The 10400-nt window shown below is 34.6% G+C and overlaps 1 pseudogene; it reads left to right on the top strand.

Moving 5' to 3' along the window:
* Window positions 7626-9856, top strand: LOC110269302 (annotated as a pseudogene).

Below are 10400 nucleotides of genomic sequence, written 5' to 3'. Positions count from 1 at the left end.
ATGTATAGTATGTTTATTTTAGTTAATTAACTATATGTATTAAAATTTAACATACTATAAATTTATAGATTAGTTTAATTAATCAACTATATTAATTAAGTAGCATTATTTAATATAAATTATTTAATTTTTTTTATTTAATTTTTTGTGAGACTTTTTGTATGATATAATTAAGATAATAATTCATATCTTCGAGTTAAAAATATATTATCAATTTATGGACTAAATAAATAAGATAATTTATTACTTATTTAAATTAAATATAATAAATACAAATTAATTTAGTTAGAAATTCATTATTTTTCAATCTTCTATATATAAAGATGACTGAATAAAATTGTAAAAATTATTTTTTTTATCATTTTTGCTATTTTAACTTTTTTATTTTATTTTTTCTCTTTAGGTGTAATTTGGTTTTATGCTAATTTTGTTTATTTAATGATAAAATATATTCATGTTAATTCTACAAGGCTGCTATACATCCATATAACCATGTAACCAAGTTGGCCCAAACCCAAATAGAATCAGGCACATTAATGGCGAGTGAAAACACGCGCCAGAGACGAACGAAACCCCTCCTTTTTCATTTGCGCTTCATTATGAAAAAATGTTACATCTTCTTTAACACGAAACCAATACAGGAAACAACTCATTCTCTTCGAATCTCTCTCAACATTACTCAAACTTCAATCATGTTCTCTGCGGAAATCACTACTGGAAAGGAATCGGGAGAAGATTTCGCAAGCAACAACCAGAAACGAACGAAAACAGCAACAGAGACTACCAAAGGTATGAGAAAACTACTGTTCATTTGAAATCTTGTAATGTTGCATTTCTCCTAGTTGCATTTTAGGTTTACTGGATTGATTTGCTTCGTTTAGTAGATCGAACTATTGTGAATATATTTTTACAGTATAACTAGGCCTTAGAATGAAATTTGTTGTTATTTTCATTCACTTCAGTGGATATTGTAACTAGGGCTTTGAGATTTGTTCGGTTCGGTGGCTTTTGTAAATTTGATTCACCAAGTGAATGTTATTCGGTTCAGTGGGTTCCTTTTGTGATAGCATGCAGCAAATCATTTCCTAGCTGTTTCATTATTTATAATGTTTGATTCTGTACCTGAATGAGTTTTGTTAAGGTGGCCTGTGGCATTTTAATTGACTTGATTAAGATATACGTGCTTGTGCTTATTGGTGTGGATAGTTTAACTAGAGCTTTGAAATTGGTTGTTACTATGTTCAATACTTCTTTTGCATGGAGGAATACTATTCTTGTTGATTGAAAGTTGATCACCATTTATTAACCACATGAACGTTGTTCGGTTCGGTGGCCTTTGTGATTTTGGTTCACCAAATGAATGTTGTTAGGTTCGGTGGCTTCCTTTTGCTTTGTTCAATGTTTAAGTTTATTGTGATAGCATGCAGCAAATCATTTCCTAGCGGTTTCATTATTTATCATGTTTGATTATGTGCATGAATGAGTTTCGATTCGGTGGCCTGTGGCATTTTAATTGACTTGATTAAAATATACCTGAATTGAGAGTGAAACTGAACAAATTTGTTGTAAGTTATTTTCTTGTAAAATATTCAAATAATTCAGTACATGAAGTGAATTTGGATCACTGTTGTCAATTTATTTTTTTTTTCAATTTTTGCATACCTTTCAGGGATTAATAATTTCTCAGATGAGGGTTTATGCTGGGGCAGAACCCTTAATGGAGGATGGACTGGGAGTAGAAGTAGAGTATATCTTACTAAATGGTCAACGTATAGAGTAAGAATCTTTCTCTTTTATAGTGCTATTTTTAATATGTTTTATTTTGTATACTATTAATCGTATTATACTCAATTCTTGCTTAGCTATGATTGTGGAATATACGTCATGAAATGGCTCGAAACAATTGATCCACAAAATATCAAAAGCGGGAAGAGATATAAATATAGAGCTTGGACACAAGTAGTACTTTCTAAATTTATAAACTTCTTTCTTTCCTTATTTCAGTTGGGTTCATTTCTTATGTAACTAATTCCTTTCAATTGAAATGTAGGAAGAGATTGATAGCTTCAGGTACCAATATGGTCCGCACATTCTGTTGCATGAAATGAACAAAATCAGAGACAAAGTGATTTGGGAATCTGAAGCAATAAGACTCACGAAGCCATCTACTGCCCTCTCCAGCCCTTATTGTAAATTCACATCTGGGGATTTAGATAGTAAATAGCAATATATTATGATTGACTGGTTGTAATTAACAATATTTTGTTTAACTTGTTTAAAAAGTAAAAAATGCTTACTTCAAATGTATATATGTCAATATTAATGTAAATGTTAATGTTAATATTTATATTTGATTCAAGATGGATTACTCATCTGAGATGTTAATTTATATGTTTGTTGGATCTTTTTGGCTGCTGTTTTATTCCAGGTTCTCAGTGATTGCAATCACTGTATTTACCAATACATTACGAACACCAAAAAAATACAGTGAACTGAAATTAATACACTGGGAGAACCGAAAGTTGCAAACACACTGTACAGAAATTCAGAGAGGTAAGCCCTGAACCCCGAAACTCTGAATCCCTAAACCCTAAACCCTAAACTCTGAGCCCTGAACCCTGAACCCTTAAACCCTAAACCCTAAACCCTGAACATTGAACCCTGAATCCTGAACCCATAAACCATAAACTCCTAAAACCCTAAACCCTAAAGTCTAAACCCTAAACCCTAAAATCCTAACCCCTAAAACCCTAAACCCTGAACCCTAAACCCTGAACCCTAAGCCCTGAACCCTGAACACCGAACCCTAAACCCTGAACCCTGAACCCATAAACCCTAAACCCCTAAAACCCTAAATCCAAAATCCTAAACCCTGAAAATCCATCCAAGAAAGAGTTTTAAAACTCCACCAATGTAAGTTAAAAATATTTATGTTACTCTTTTAGATTTTTTTAATAATTTTTGTTTAATTAATCACACGAAAAATGTAACTAGCACTACACCTGGTTTTCGTTTCTCAAAATAAATTCTAATTATTCAACTTAGAAATTAATACACTAGACGAATAAAAAAACTACATATATCAATATAGAATTTCATCAAAAAAGTGACTATTCATTAAAGACTAACAACAGTCAAAAATTAACCCTGCTATAACCATGGTGAACCGAAATTTGCTCATGGGTGAATAAAAATTTACATTAATAAAAACTAAAACTTGTACAACCCTCTCTTGGATAATTCATATCTGGTGCATTATAAAGAGTGGAGCTTGACTGAATCGATGATCCGGAGTCTAAAAGGTTCAACTACAAAAGATATAATTAATTGTATATTAGCAAAATGAACAATTAAATTTTTAACTAATCAAAAGCAAGTCAATTTTACCTCGCTTGGAGCTGTCTTTTTCCTTTTCTTCATGGCATTTGAGATCTTTTTTTCCAGGTTTGATCCAAGTCTGTTCTTGGGCTGACCTCTTGTTTTGACATGTGGTGGGCTTTGAAGGTCATTCATATTGCTTAATGTCGCTTCTTCGTGGGTTAACAAACTTTTTCCTTTCTTTCTCTCTTGATATTCTTCCATCTCTGCCATGACCCTGTCAAATGCTCGGTGCAGAATTCTGGTCAACTCTTCAAACTCGGATGCAAATTCACATATATTGTGCAACCGAAACACCAATTCGTCAAATCTCTTACTTCTCGGCTCCAGTAGAGGTTCATCTTGGCTGCTCTTGATGTGTATATGCCTCCTCTTTATGTTCTTGCTCTAACGTTCTAATATGTATTTCGGTGCCACATTATCCACTCGCTCAAAACTTAGGACGCTTAGGGAATGGCGGCACAATATGCCCCTAAACTCAAATAGCAATCAATAGCACTTTACATCTCGTGATACTGCGTCGTACGTGATGACAAACTTGTTGAATGTGGAGTTGGAAACCTGCTCTATGACTTCATATGTTGTGAATCCTAAGGTGGAATGCATTGATCTTATGATACAGTTCACTTTACCTCTGAATTGAACTTGAACTTCCCTAAACTTCTCATGGGTATATAGATGTTGAAACTGTGCCTGTATTGCTGATTTTGTTGCGCACGGTATCACGGTGTGAAAATCTGCAGCATCGAATTCTCTCTCTGCTTGCTCTCTGCTTGCTAGGCAATTGTCGTATTGCTTCACGAATTGTCTCAAGGAGCTATTCCGTGTGATGAACTTGTTGAAAAATGAATGCATGCTCTCGATCCTTTGTGTGCTTCTCATCCCGGCCCAAAAGTGGTGATCCAAGTAAACTGGAATCCATATATACCGATCCTCGTACATCTCTGCAAAATAAACTGAACCCATAAGGTGTGGTGAACCAAAAATAGTGCATGCTTTGAGAAAAAAACGATATGAGCATGAAAATAATTCGAATTGAAATCTCAATTACCTAAAAGCCACTTGTTGCCTCCGAGGCCGTACTTTCTGAGGAAATCGATCCAGTTTCTGTCAAATGCTTCTTTTGTGTATGAGTTCCAAACAACATGGCTCATCTCTTGTTCAATTTAGTTTTGTCCCTTGTATCCGTTTAATTTACTTGGGATCTTCTTCATAATGTGCCAGATGCACCAGCGGTGAATTGTTGTTGGCATGCACAGCTCAATTGCCCTTTGAATCGATGCGCATTGATCGGTAAGAATACCTTTTGGTGCCTTCCCTCCCATGCAACGTAGCCAACACTCAAATAGCCATTTGAATGATTGGATGTCCTCATTTTTCATCAGCACGCATCCGAAAAGTGTCGACTGGCCGTGGTGATTCACGCCCACAAAAGAACCTAAAACCAAATTGTATCTGCATAAATAACAAGCAGACTGTGGTGAACCGAAATATATACATGCACTGCACATCAAAATATATTTGAATGAATTGAATACTTGTTTGTGTTATAGGTGGTATCAAATGAAATCACGTCTCCGAAATACTCAAATGTAGCCCTGCTTCTTGCATCGGCCCAAAATGCATGTTTAATGCAGTGATCGCCTTCAAGGTTGAGCTCAAAGAAGAAATTTTGGTTCTTCTCTTTCATTCTTACTAGGTTCTTCCCAAATTCTTTGGCATCGTTTTCTTCGAAAATATTCCATACTTCCCTTGTGATGTAATTCCTGACGTCTTTTTCTATAAAACCTAGTTTACGGTGGCTGCCAGCTGCTGCCACAAATGATTGATATGTTTTGCTTGGTCTGATTCTGGCTTCCTCGTGGGTTTTGATGGTGTGACGCACGAACATGCTAAGCTCCCTGTGTTGTTTGAGCATCTCAGCCTAGTCTAGACAACAAGGATGTGAGTTATTCAAAACAACTTTGGAAATTGTCCAAATAAAGACCAACATCCTTCATTATGTGTACGTAAATTCTGGCCGAATAATTTAACCCAGCTGAAGGGTTTGTCTTCAAAATTGGAGATATCTTGGATTTCCACCTCCCCTCCCTGGTGCATACAATTAGTTGATTCTTAATCTTGTCTCTGTCCCGAGGCATGTTCCTTATTTTCATAGAAAAACCGGCAAGTTTGGAATAATGTTTGTAGAAATTTCTAGCTTCTTCTAGTGTCTTGAAAATTATTCCCACCTTTGGGACAAATTTTTCATCCACAACACAGCTGGTCTGCACAGTGAACTGAAATCTTAATTACGATGAACCAAAATTTTAATTACAATGAAACAATTATATAGTGCTTAGGGAACAAAATAGAATATATTCGTCTAATTTTTTTAGACTCCTTTCTGCATACCGAACCAAACACATGGACATGGTGAAATAACTCTATAGTACTTACCGAACCGAACATAACAGTTACTCACAGTGAACGAAACCATTATACAAAACCAAATTCGAAACAACTCTATCTACAATTTACATATTATCAATTTAATTCAATTCAATTCAAATACAGATCACCTCAGTCCATTTAATTCGATTCAAATAAAATTAGCAATTGCATTCCATTGAATTCGATTCAAAATTCAATAATCCAAACCTCATTAAATTGATGCATTTTGGAAGAATTATCTAATCTCACTCATTCAACTGATTTAAAGTTGATTCATTCATTGTTTCAATTCAGAAGTGCAAATCGAAGAAGAAAACGAAGAAGAAGAAGAAGAACGACGAAGCTAATTATATTGAAGTCAATCCAGATCCATAATGCAGAGAAGAAAAACGCGAACAGAGGAGAACAACAAATTTAATTAGGTTGAAGAAGAAGAAGGAGAAGAGTCACTACAAGATTTTTACTTATTTATGGGATTTTTTTGTGGAAATTTTAAAAAACCTCTACAACATATTTTATTTATGACAAAATATAAAACTCCCATTAATTAATACTAGTTTAAATTCTTAAGCCCAACTACCCAAACTAATATCTAGACTAACATACTCAAATTAAACTCAAACAAATTTCACTTTAAATAAAAATTTGTCCAAAAAAAGTTAAAAGAGAAAAAAGAGGGTTCTGAAACCCTAATCTACTCGCTGCCACAACATTCATCACTTCGCCATTGTCACCGTCAAGTTGCCGTAGCGTCTGAGATCAGAGGGAGAGTTAGCTCGCTGCTGTTTCCATTCATGTCCTCGTCGTTGCCGCCTTCAAGCTTCTACGTCAATGTCCTCATCTTTGAGGAGCTTTGAGATCTTGTTTTTATTAACCGGTGGTTTAGATGTGGAAATTCTTTCGATGCCATGGGAAGCGTTGATGGTACACCATAAATGAATCAATCCGCCAAGAGTGTGGTTTGGAATTAGATCGGAGAAATCAGAAGAAGAGAGTTGTTGCTTCGTTACGGAGCAGGTCTTGTTCTTATCGGAGAAGAGCCATGTCTCGATGCTCTCTCTGTCGTAGGTGATGCCGGTGGAGACGGTTACGGGATCCTTCATGATATTATTATTATTATTATTATTATTATTATTATTATTATTATTATTATTATTATTATTATTATTATTATTATTATTATTCTCTCTTTGTTTATGCAATGAGAGAGATCTTGCTGCTAGGAGGTGCTTTATTAAGAAGAGTAAAGATAGAGAATGGAAAATGTTTGCTGAGAAGAGCTTCTCAACAATCTCAAGTTTTTCAGATTAATTTATTTTAAAAAATTTGTGCAGGAACTAATAGCCAAACAAACAAAGAGGTTGTGATTGAGCTTGGTGAGTACTCTGATGTACCTAAGTTAATGTTGAAAAAATAAATAGTAATAATGAAATTGGTATCTGTGAAGTTGTAATAATTTTGTTGCTGCTGAGTAAATTATAAAGTGCTACTGAAATTAGGAAAATGTTTTAGTGATTTTTGAAAGAATGCGTATGCAGGACTAGTCTTTTTTTTTTAGAATGATATATTAGAGCTATCTTTTCTTATTAATTTTGCTGTAGTGCTTGAAAATTTAATATCAATGAGTTTAATGGTTTATGCATATTTCTGCTGCAAAATTGAATTTATTGAATTTAATATCAATGAGTTTTTGTTGGGACTTTTCATGATCATCCAGAGTAGCTAGTTCTCTGAGAAATCAGACATGCAGCGTGGTGTTCTTTGTTATTGATGTTAAGTTACCTTGTTTTGTGTTTATGTAGTGAATTTGTGTGTGTCATATTTTTGGAATTTCAGGTGACATAATTAAGACTTTGAAGGAAAATAGTTATGAGTATACATGGGGAACTGTCACAGTGAGGCTGGCTGAAGCCTATGGCTTCTGCTGGGGAGTTGAGAGGGCTGTTCAAATCGTGTACGAGGCGAGAAAGTAGTTTCCTAGTGAGAATATATGGCTTAACAATGAGATCATCCACAACCCAACTGTTAATCAGGTCTGTTGATATTCTCTTTTTGTCTATCACCATCAGTGATCTCAGATTATTTTTAACTCGGTGCTTTCTAGTTATACCATAAAGTGCATGAAGTTATAAGAATTTGTCGGGCGCCTAAAATATTTTCTCGATGTGGTTGATTTTCTTTGTAAACATGAAGTTTTTGTGTGCGTATCGCCTTTTTTAATGTTGAATGCTGAACTTGGTAAGTTGTTAATGCAGAGATTACAAGAGATGAAGGTGCAGGATATTCCTGTTGTGGAAGGAGAAAAACAATTTGAGGTTGTTAACAAGGGTGACGTAGTCATATTGCCTGCTTTCGGAGCAGCAGTGGATGAGATGTTGACTTTGATTGAGAAAAATGTTCAAATTATTGATACAACTTGCCCATGGGTTGGTTTACATTCATCCTCTGTCACCAGATACTGAGAGTTAAGAGTATTTATGAAATAATTGTTTGTAGGTGTGGACTTCTGTTGAAAAGCACAAGAAAAAGGATTAGACCTCAATAATCCATGGTAAATACGTGCATGAGGAAACTGTAGCAACTGCATCTTTCGCTGGAAAGTATATTATTGTGAAGAATATGAAAGAGGTTTGTACTAAGTTTGTGTGTGTTTGAAGGTGTTGCCTGGCATGGTAGACATCTTTTCTCCTTTATTCTTGAATTTTTTATTCTCTTCCTTGGCTTCTTTTCTCAATTTTTTTTAATTCATCGTATTCATATTTTCAATTTTCAATATATGTGTTATTGACTATCAATCAATACTTTGAATTGAACTTCAATCTGATCTGCTGCTTAGAACTTCAATTCATGCTTGGTATATTTAAGTTTTTTCACCTATTGTTGTTAAGGTGCCATGAAATTGAAGAATGATGACGGCAAAATATTTGTTTGATTGCATGCTAATATTACTCTGGGAGTTATTAGCTTGTAGACTCCTTATGTAAAGTTAGACTACAATGCTCAAGGGAGAGACCGAAGAAACAGGTTAGTTTTCTTTTTCCCTTTCCTTCTCATGCTATTTCTTCAGAGATTACAAGCCTTGTCATAATTATTTTACTGATTGTTTTGCAAGGAAACTAGTGGAGAGAACTATGATGCAAAAATTTGGTGTAGAAAACATCAATGAGCACTTCATGAGCTTCAACACGATTTGTGATGCCACTCAGGTGGTCTTTTTCTGCCAATTAGATTTCTTGCTCCTTTTTTTTAGGAATAGTTAAAATCTGATTACCTTATATTCTCACAGAAAAGAAACGATATTAGAGTTTTGAGCCAGTTATAGATTGTTGTATATATAACTTGTCTATGCCAGAGCAATGGCTAGTGTATATATGTATTTATTCAACTCAACAGCTAAACCAAATTCTCTTTCAGGAGCGACAAGATGCTATGTATAAGCTGGTGGAACAAGATATGGATCTTATGCTAGTATTTGGTGGGTGGAACTCAAGCAAAACATCACACTTGCAAGAGATTGCTGAGGAATGTGAAATTCCTTCTTACTGGATCGACAGGGAGCAAAGAATTGGTCTAGGAAACAAGATAGCACACAAGTTGATGGTAAGAATGGATACTGAAATTGATGCCTTATCCACTTATCTCTTTCACACTTTACCAGTAGTAGTAATTTATTTATTTTGTCTATCAGCATGGTGAACTGGTGGTTACAGGGTAGGCCTTGAGATTTGCCAGGAAAGGGAAGCCAAAGATATAGTGGTTCTAGACATCAAATGGGATGTATTCGAATTGATGAAGAGGTGCAATTTCTACAATCCATATATGATGCAATTTTATTCTACAATGATGTGCTGCTATGTTTAGCAGATGCTAACATTCTCAAACTCTAAATTGATCTTTTTATTGGTGCTTTTAAGCAGTTTTTAATTTAAAATAGACAAAAGAAAATGGAAAATAGACGATGACATTGTATAGATATGTTGAATGCTAGAATTTGAGATTTGATTCTGTTTTTTGTTGAAGGATAATGTTACCTTATTAGTTAGTAAAACTGATTTCTGAAAGATTATCATATAGCTATGATCCTAGGATAATGTTATCTTAGCTAGTGTAATATTATCTTGCTTTTGGTTGAATTGATTTTGATATGGCAGTGCTCAGAATTAGGAATAATCTGGTAGTGGTTTGCCGTTGTTCAGTTTGTGGCTCTTTTTTTTTAATTTGAATATTAACTTTGTGGGGGTTTTAAACCGCCACAAAAATGACAAAAAACTGCCAAAATTCATTAACTCAAAACCCCCCACAGAACAGCGAAAAAACCGCCACTAAATAATGTCGTGGTAGTTTTCTAAAACTGCCACAAATAAGCTCGTGGCACCTCCGATTTTGGAGGTTTTAGAAACTGCCACAATTCATTTTGTGGGGGTTTGAAACCGCCACAAAACACAAAAAAAACCGCCACAAAATGGCAAGAATCTTGTAGTGAGGAGGAGATAACAAGGTTTACATTGAGAAAGGTTTACGTTGAGAAAGGTTGATCATGCAAAAGAAGGATTACGTTATATACTTTATATGAGGCGCGTGTAAAACAA

Source organism: Arachis ipaensis, chromosome B02 (genome assembly GCF_000816755.2).
Source record: "Arachis ipaensis cultivar K30076 chromosome B02, Araip1.1, whole genome shotgun sequence".
Taxonomy (NCBI): domain Eukaryota; kingdom Viridiplantae; phylum Streptophyta; class Magnoliopsida; order Fabales; family Fabaceae; genus Arachis; species Arachis ipaensis.
The sequence above is the reverse complement of the archived record's forward strand: the minus strand, read 5'-3'. Positions and strand labels throughout refer to the sequence as shown.